Here is a 9,957-nt window from a genome sequence, read left to right as displayed (position 1 = left end):
ACTGTTTGTATGATTTTGCGTTCTATATTCTTAGGTTTTACTGTGCTTCTCTCCTTTAATTTTTTTTAGTGTATTCTTTGCCTTTGTACTGCAGTGCAAACAATAGCATGTGAAATAATAACTAGTGAGATTAGTGAATACTGACACTAATCACTGGCATTAGTACCCAGAGATTTTTCTGGTCATCAGTTACAACTTATTAGTGGTAATTACCCTGTAACAGAAACATCTGTACCGTGTATTATTTTGGGCTTAGCTTATTTGCACTGACGTCTAATTTTACTAGTTAAGCCAATTTCATCGAGAGAAATACTTGTTTTGTTCTCATCATGTGCAGTGCAGTACACTATGCCTCCTATCATTTTTTTTATATACACAGGAACATCAGATATTGCATAGAAAAGAAAGTCTGATCCCACTAAATGTTTTGCAGTGTATTGCTATAATGCACTGTGGCAAGTACTGTCCATTTCTCTGTCCTGCTTCATTCAGTGAAGTAATAGTTAAAAAAAATGCTTCCATGCAAAATTTTAAAGATAATTTGTGGTTAATATTGCATTTTATTCGCTTATATCTTGGTCCTGATCTTTACAAACAAATAGTTATTGCAGACTGCAGATAAGGCTAATTCTCATGAGAAGACAACCAGTCCATTACCTGTGTTACATGAATTATAGCTGGAAACAGCGATGGTCCATGGGTTCTACTTGGGGTGGTGATGACAACTTCTTGCTGGTGGAAGTATAATTGTAAATGTATTCTTTATAGATACGTTTTTCATCTACATACATAGAGTTATTTAGGTAGGGGGCCCAGCAAATGTAGATAAACTGAATAAGGAAACTTAATTTAGAGCAGAGAGTAGCCAGGAAAGCTATGGTGTCACTCACTGATTTTCTATTTCAGCACCAGGGCCTGGATGGCATTATGGCCAAGTTCTGCTAATGGTCATTCCACTGCCAAATCCTCTTTTTGGCCATTAAAGAATGAAATGGCAATTGTCAGGGCTCAGCCATGGAGTCTGGGAAAGTCAGAATATAAAAAAACAAAGTTGAACTAAATCGAAGTGAGAACACTGAAGATGATCTTCTGCAGAAGTTAGACATATGGAAACAAAGCAATTGATATACTGATTACTATTACACGGCATACAGTTATCAAAACATATACTGTAATATTTCTGTGATAGTGTCGATTTAAAAATGTTTTCATATGGAGTAGAATTTGTAGCAATGTCTTTAGTTTCCAAGACATCACAGCATCCCCCAAATTTTTATGCTACCCTTTGACTTGCAATGGTTTTATTATGAGCCTTGCGCAATAACGTCATTGTGATATGCCTCTAGTGTTCTTATTATTTCTGTCAGGATTCTATACAAATATTCCCGAGGTCAGAAAGGTCTGGGAGCTTTTGCTGTAGCCATGTTAATTTATCTCTTGGTTTGCATTTCAAGAAATCATAATAACGAGAGAGGCTCTGATTTGGGATGGAGGAAATTGCTTTTTTTCATTCCTCCTAAATGCTGGGAAGCATATATGAATTTGAGGGTATCTAAAGCCAAAACACCATAATACCAGGAGAACCCAGGTACTGTATGGTCAGATTACTAAACTTTAAAGAGACCCTGTCAGCAGACCTTTTATTTTAACAAGGTGCATTTACTGACATTATGGCAAGTTACCCTTTAGCTTTCCCTGTGTTGGGTGCTTCCATCTTGGATATGCCATCTTGGCAGTTACATAAAAAGGTTAAATAGGGAGTTTTGGGAGAGAGAGGAGTTGGTCAGCACCGACAGCAATTGGCAATCCCAAAAAAGGAGAGAGCTATCATGTAGGGGAAGGGTCTTCTAGGGAAATTCTTCTTGGCTCTTACTAAAAAAGCAAAATGTACTAGCAAATTCAATGCACATTGAAATTGAACAAAAAAAAAATCTTTTAGCCTTCAAAGCTGTGTGCACTCATGAAACACAAGAAAAGAACACATTTATAACTCCTCAGCTAACCATAAATGAGGGACCTAGATTTGTTATCATTACGACAGATTATAACAGAATATGTGTTGCAGGATCACAGTTTAGATTCCTGTATGCATGCTTTTGGTTTTTTTGTATTTTATTTTTTTAATTTTTAATGGTCCCTTTAGTAACATCCCAAGGGTTCTTAAAAAAATTGTGATAGCATTGGATAGATAATTGGTCCTGGTCGACCACCCCCTCCTTTCCTTTTCAGGCCTGAGCACTTTTATGTGCATTTAGTACAAAGGAGAATGCATGTTCTTTCCTTTGTGCTCTCTCATCATTTTGTACTAATTTTGTGGTCCTGATCCTTCAGGATTAGCAGGGTAGCTGGAAAATCCCAGGAGAAGTATGTTCCAGCAAGAGGGTGACATCTCATTCATAAAAGTAATCAGTGGCTGTACAGCTGCCCAGATCACTTCTGCTAAACAGTTTTAAGACATAGGAAGCAAGCTTATGGCTGCTGCAAACTCATTTAGCCCTATTCAAAGAGTTACAAAGCCAGCATGTATGGTATACATCCTTTGCAAAAAAAAGGGATAGAGCAAAGGTAGTCCCCGAGTTTCATACGAGATGGGGACTGTAAATTTGTTCTTAAGTTGAATTTGTATGTAAGTCAGAACAGGTACATTATTTAATAAATGCAATTAGGACAGATGTTTATCTCAACATATTATTAGGCAGCATGGTGTCAGTTACTGTATAAAATCCTGACTGTGAGCTAATCACAAGCAAAAAAAAACCTTTTTGGAGCCCAGACATTCATTAACTCCTGTTGCTTTGATATACAAAAAGGAAACATCTGCAGAGTTTGTCTTGGTCATTAAAGAGCTACAAGAACTTGCAAAAGAGCTCAGTCTCAGCTTTGTTTAGCAAAAGATTTCTTCTGCAAGTCATGCAAACCGCCTCTCCTGTCAAGCGTTCGTCCTACACACAAGGGAGCAGGGAAGCCCTGTCCGTATCTAGAAGTCGTCCGTATGTTGGACGTCCTTAACCCAGGGACTACCTGTACTTATTCCAGTCTCAAGACACTAATCGCTTTCTGTGTTTTCTTTAGGAAGATTTATTTTTTCTTTTCTTATCCTGTTGACCTGTCACTTAGACTAAAAAGATTTTTTAGGTTAGTAAAAAAAATAAATTGTCCCTTAGGGTAACTTGTTTGGAAAGGTTATCCCTTACATCTTTACTTACCTCCTGTTGTGTTTTGGACAGGAGGTAAAAAAACTTCCAATGAGACACAGATGGCAAAAATGACTCTAGATGTACAGCAAAGTTACATTTCCAAGATTTGTGCCAGTTAAGACATTTTGTTTTACAAAATTGAAGATAAACAGTGTGCATTTCAGAAAAAAAAGTATTAAAGTTTTTTTATCGTCTGGCTGTATGACAGAACAGTAGGAGAGTTTATGTATCAGATTTATGAGTTGATGATTGGAGATGTGGAATGCCTGGACTTGTTTGTCTTACAACAATAAAATGGCATTTAGGATCACAGCAAATGTAAACAGGATTTTGATTGTAGTTTATGGCATGGAGAAAAGTCAACATTTGTACTAGCAGGCTATGAATCTGAATTTATCTTGTCCAACTGAACTTGGTGTTGCATGAATTTTTCTGTACAGTAAGCAACACAAACTGTATGAGGACATTGAAAGGTTGCTTGTTAGCTTTTTGATCATCAGTCTGCACATGCTTGACCAGTACCAAGATACAAAGAGCTGAAAGTAAATGATTTTGAAACAGTTAGTGGCATTTTTACTGTTTACGTGATACCAACATAGTCCCAACAATCTTAAAGCATTCCTAAACCTTTATTACTTTTCTTAAGCTACATACACATGTGCAATTATTGTCGTTGGAAAGGATCTTTCACGATGCACAAACTACTGCATGATGCATGGTTATGCTCTATGCAGAAGGGAGGGGGAGAACGACGGAGGGGCACCCTGCTGCGTACTCTCCTCCCTCACTTGCATTAGGATCGTTTGTCGTCCATCGTCCGTGGATCCGCCAGGATGGTCATTGGGACGATGGACGACGTGCGCTGTACACGCCAGATTCTTGTCTGATATCGAGAACCATTGGAAGTGTGTACCCAGCCTTATGCTTCCAGCAGGAGACAAGCAACCAACAAATGAGTACACAACTGCCTTAACTTTACCACAGTTTAATCAGTAATGATAAAGAAGTATAATACAGTCAACTCATTATGGGGGCCAATACAATTCCTTTACATAATGGCTTATACCAGTAATCAACGGAACTTGGATAGACTTAGTAGTAAAAGTTTACCACCAAGATCTCCAAGGGAAATTTCAAAGTAGGGAATAATTTCACTGCAAATTGGTGTCAATAAAATCGGTGCACTGGCTGTAAAAATTTTCTCCCTTTTTGATACCTTAACAGTGGTCCACGGTAAAAGTAATTTCTTCAGTGGGGAGTAAAAACTAAAAACTAAAAAAAAACTAAAAACTAAATTTGAGTACTTTTTTCCATAAACTAGAAACAAATGTAGCACTGGATTTCCATCTTAAATTTTATGTTTACTTGGCTGCTTTGACAACTCATGGGCTCAAATCGGCCACATCTGTGGTTGCTATTTGCACCAGTTCTAACTATGGATGTTGCCAGCTTCATTACGTTTGGCAACATCTTTTAAATGGGTGATGTATTTGTTTTTAATTGCCTTTGCGTAAGTCATGTTCATGCACATTGTATTTTTTTTCCATCACTTTGTTTAACTAGCAGCAGACATAGTATTTGCCTTGCAAACACAAAAGAATAAAGAAAAAAGGAACAACTATTCACCTGTGATTTGAGGAAGAATACACTGTCATATCAGCATGAGACAATAAACAATGACAACATATCGGCAAGAACAATACATGCATCTTTATTGTGTAAATGTTTGCGTGTCAGGTTTGGAGTGTAGTTCTAAATCATTGTGTTGATCACTGTAAGCTGTTGACAATAAAGGTAGGCCCGAGATTCTTGGGTCATGAGCTGTCAGTTTCAGGTCAAAAGGTTTATTATGAACCAATTTCATCCATTGCCTCCTGCACATCTGATGTGCTGTTTTACATTTTCCTACATTTACATATACATGAGAATATCAGTTATCTGCAATAAAGTCTGTGGGGTGAAAGGCTTTCATGTTGCATTGACCACCAGTTTATCATTAAGTCTGTTAAAATAAAAGCTTTCAAATATGCAGTACATCTACAATGCAAGTAAATACACATAAATGCCACATTTGGTAACATGTACGGCATTGATATCCATGATGGCAATAATGGTGTCAAGAAAACCTGCTTCAGAGTAAATCTTTTAGTTTGCACATTGAACTTTAGAAAGTTTTCTTGAATGTTCATAATGGGGTTGATGTAACATAGGTTCAAAAAGTTAATTCAAAAAGTTCAAGTCAGTTCAAAAAGTTACATTTGGTAACATGTACGGCATTGATATCAATGATAGCAATAACAGTGTCAAGAAAACCTGCTTCAGAGTAAGTCTTTTAGTTTGCACATTGAACTTTAGAAAGTTTTCTTGAATGTTCATAATGGGGTTGATGTAACATAGGTTCAAAAAGTTAAACATTACTATACATTATATAACTTTCTTCCAGGTATTATAACAAACATACAGAGAATGTTTTTTTCTCTTTGCATATGATAGTTGAAGTATTTTGTTCTCTTCTTACCTATACTAGTTGAATATTTCAATAATAGGAAAAAAACTTTTTGCAGGTTCTGGTAAAATAGGAATATAGTAGGAATACATTTAACAGACTGATGTTGTGAAAGTTGTTGGCTCCAGTCTCTAGGCTTTGCAGGCAGTTTGTTTTGACATTGTGTAAAGCTGGGTGTGCAGAGGAAGTTCTGCAAAACGTAGAAGATGAAACTGATAGCGTTTCCTTGGCGGGTCCTACTGGGACCTAATGTCAACTCGGTGTGCTCATTGTGATGAGAAGATTTAGGTGGACAGCACTGCTTAAAAATAGAACAGGCGCACATTCTAGACACAACCTGTCATATACGTGAGTAGTATTATTTCTTTAATATGGGAGTGGAAAAACTCAAGTTTTTAACTTACTTTTTATGTGCTAGCAAGACATAATATTTAGAACCTTCTGCATGGTTCGTACTTGAACTTATATCTGTATTTACATTTTTTCTTGAAGTAGTTGTTTGACATGTACTCATTATTGGTCTGACCCCATAGGGTGGAGGGCAGAGGATCCCTTGATATGGTCCACAGTGCCATTGTAATGCTTGCAGCACTGGTTCTGTATTACACCTAGTGTAATATGGTAGACTAACTAACAGAATGACGCTTTAGTTTGAGGTACCACTGATGGTACACAGCCTGAGTTTTAGCACCTGGTTTGTTGTTAAAGTTTGGTTGGTAAAAGCTCAAAGTCTAGTTCATTTTCTATCATTTTTTATTTCATTTCCAAAACTTCACTAAGTTTGGGATGGCCAACTGGAGTGTCATTGCTTCTTTTGTGCTTAAGAGGTAATTTAGTGACTAAGGGAAACTTTATACTACCAGAAATCATGTGTCAAAGCATTATCTATAAAATGATTGCTTTTATTATGTAATTTACATTGGGGTATACCATGTGTTTATTCTTGTACTTTCGGTGAATGTACATTGCAGAATGTATCATGGCAGTACTTTAAATAACCCACACTTAACTTTCCTGTGTTTTCACTCAATACTGAAAATTGTGTAATAAACTGCATACACTAAATTTCTCAATCTTTATAATGTGGCAGTCTATCTATTGGCATTTCACATTCTACTACATTTCTAAGACAGTTGCCAGTCCATATACCTATGTGACATGTCACACCCTCAATAAAAACATACTTGTCAATGTTTTACCATGACATGATTTATTCGCTAACCACTAACTCTGCTCCAAATGTAGATCTGCTTTTACCACGGATATAGAGGCGTTTGATCATTTTTTAACTAAATATAAAAATAATGTATATTATACACACTATTTAGTGTTCACATATAATAGAAAAAGCCACTCATAAAGTTGCTATTCCTGCACAGTTTTTACACTTAGAACTAAACTGATAGCAGAGCATAGTGACATTTACACCTCATCCAGGCTTTGGTCCCGGGTGCAATTATTAAGTGTATAACCTGCCTGTTTCAGCTTCTAGTTAGCAATGATCTTTATTTAATGAATCTATTTTTAATAAATAAAAAAAGGGATGTGGCATGAATATCTTTGGGTACCCTTATGTTGCCGCAATGATCTTGTTATGTTAATGGCTTATTTGACCATCAAGTATAAATCCAGCCCATAAACATGAAAATATCATGTTGATCTGTAGCTGTGTATGTCAAAAAAACTACTTGTGTCCACATTGCAATTAAGCCTGGCCGAGAGAAACCATGTTATTGTGCCATCTTCCTTATTACATCAGAGCAGCTTTGCATTGGCAAGGACAGTTCTATGGTAGAGCTAAGTGGGCATTTTTCTAGATTCTGAATTGATAGCCGGGCAGGGGTGCAGAAAGCTGACCCTCACAACATATTTGGCTAGTGTCCCATTTTGTCTAATACCATCCATGTGTGTTGTCATTGTCTCCTGGACACACATTACACCAGACAAGTGCATTATTACAGCCTGCTTGTCCCATGCTGGAAAGAGATGACCCTTTGCTAAATTTCTAAAGTTCCTAACTAAAGGCCTGAACTGCTTTCTGTTCAAGTTAATCTGAAAGAGATCATGGCATGTGAGTCTTTACTTTATAGCCTTTTTATGAAAAACAGAGACTCTAAAAAGAGGAGGCAACAATGTGATGCTACAAGAACATCAGATTTATGAACTTGCTGATTTTAGTGCCAAACATGTAATTTGTCTGAAGAATAAATTAAATGTCTCCTCCTGGCATTCATGCATGCAGGTGTCTGTTGTATAATTAGTCCTAAACCCCTGGATTATCTTTAATTACATAAAGATAGATAAAAAAAAATGGTTGAAAAAAAACCAGTTTTTCGTTTTTTACAGTTGATAGTGTTGGAAAATGTCCCTTTTGATAAATGCAAAAGCAACTTAAAAGTATATCTGTCAAGATAGAAATCCAGTGACTGCCATTGCTGGCCTGCTGGAAATGCTAGTTTTCTGACCTCAGTATGTGGTGTCACTTAACCCAAACTAGTATGCGGATCAGAAAAGTCTGAAAACTTTGTCTACTTTGTTTACTAGTTTTTGTAAATAAGTGATTCAAAATAATGGAAGGAGATGTCTGAAATGGTAGCTTTCTTTTTTCTTTCATGTCAGGTTTCTGTTCATTTCACAACTCATCAGTTCACAGGGTGATAGTCTCTTTAGAAAACTGCCAGTAGGCAGAATGGATTAGTTTTTGGCTCTTCAGGACAGCGTGTTTGTTTTTCACACAATAAAAAGTCACCACAGTTACAAGTCAGTATACGGTTCATTGGATATGATTAGCAGGTTTTCTTAATCTAAATGTGTTTGTCCTGGAACAAATGTGAAGAAATAATTAGAAAGATAATAACTGAGCGCTTGATGTCAGAAATAGATAAGAATACCCTCTCTGCTAAATTTATTGAAACATCAGTTCATGGTCCTGTGAAATTTTTCTCTGGCTATGATGTAAGCACTTGTAGATAGATAGCTTGCTATACCTATGCTGTCTGAAATCATACTGATTCACTTTTTAGTCTCCACCTGACCACTGATACAGACACATTTAGTACTTCCAATTACTTCCAAATCTTGGATGCAGGAACATACAGAATTAAGGACATCTGACATACAGACGACTCCTAGATATGAACGGGGCTTCCCTGCTCATTTGTGTGCAGAACAGATGCATGACTTCTGCAGCATCTTGTAACTCTTTAATGACCAAGGCAAACTGCAGTTGTTTCTTTTTGCATATCAAAGCACAGCTTGCTCCAGAAGGTAATGAATGTCTAGGGTCCATAATTTTTTTTTTTGTTGTTTGTGATTAACTAACAGTAAGAATTTTATACAGTAACTGACTCCACGCTGCCTAATAATACGTTGAGACAAACATCTGTCCTAATTGCATTTATTAAAATAATGTACCTGTTCCGACATACAAATTCAACTTAAGAACAAACCTACAGTCTCTATCTTGTATGTAAACTGGGGACTACCTGTATAGTACTCCTACATACTTCTGATGTATGTGCATTTCATATGTCATTCAAACAACCAAATACTGTCACTGGAAACCATCTTTTGTGATCATTTCCAGTGAGCGATAAATGAACGTACACACAGCACTGTTCTGCTATATGGAGAGGGGAGGGGGATGAATGAGTAAGCAGCACCCCACTGCATCCTCTTCTATAGGAAAGTAAAGTGGTTGTTCACAGACTGCGATTTTTCAATTCACCAGAGCATATTGAACATCGGAGGGCCACACACTAAAATATTTACTATTTAATATTTAAAAATGTTTTAAAATATGAACTCAAGAATATTTTTAGGAAAGTCTTTTTTTATTGGTATTTAAATCAGGAAGATTGTAGGACACAAAGGATCATGGTAATATATACCCTATAAAGTGGGTTGTGTCAGTAATCGAAAAACATGCCACAACCACAGTGTACCTTAAATCATCTGTGCTGTCCCAGAGAACAAACTAGTTTAGGAATATCTAAACCCAAGATGGAAAATGTCATATATTGCAGATTACCAGTTCATAGATGTTCTGTCTGAATTAGTCTTCTGTTTTTAGGCTAATAACATATCTAGCAGGTACAGAAAATATCTGTTGATGTTGCCATAAATGCAATGTCCTTGTTCCTATCCTAAAGGTAAAATTCTAGCCTGTGTGACTACCGTGACATCTTCCATAGGTGCACCAGAAGAGTTATTGTAGCCATCAATGGACAGGCACTGTGGTGTTACCTGGAAAGA

The 9,957-nt window shown here is 36.7% G+C and overlaps 1 protein-coding gene across 1 annotated transcript in view; it reads left to right on the top strand.

Moving 5' to 3' along the window:
- The first annotated feature begins 5,893 nt into the window (after positions 1-5,893).
- The window catches only part of ADCY7 (adenylate cyclase 7), an 85,187-nt gene continuing 81,123 nt past the window's right edge, over positions 5,894-9,957 (top strand). The window contains exon 1 of the mRNA XM_072422751.1: positions 5,894-6,051. The gene's annotated coding sequence lies outside the window, so the exon portion shown is untranslated. The remainder of the gene's footprint in view (positions 6,052-9,957) is intronic.

The sequence above is a fragment of the Pyxicephalus adspersus genome, chromosome 9 (genome assembly GCF_032062135.1).
Source record: "Pyxicephalus adspersus chromosome 9, UCB_Pads_2.0, whole genome shotgun sequence".
In the NCBI taxonomy this organism is placed as follows: Eukaryota; Metazoa; Chordata; class Amphibia; order Anura; family Pyxicephalidae; genus Pyxicephalus; species Pyxicephalus adspersus.
This window is presented reverse-complemented; position numbering and strand designations above follow the sequence as displayed.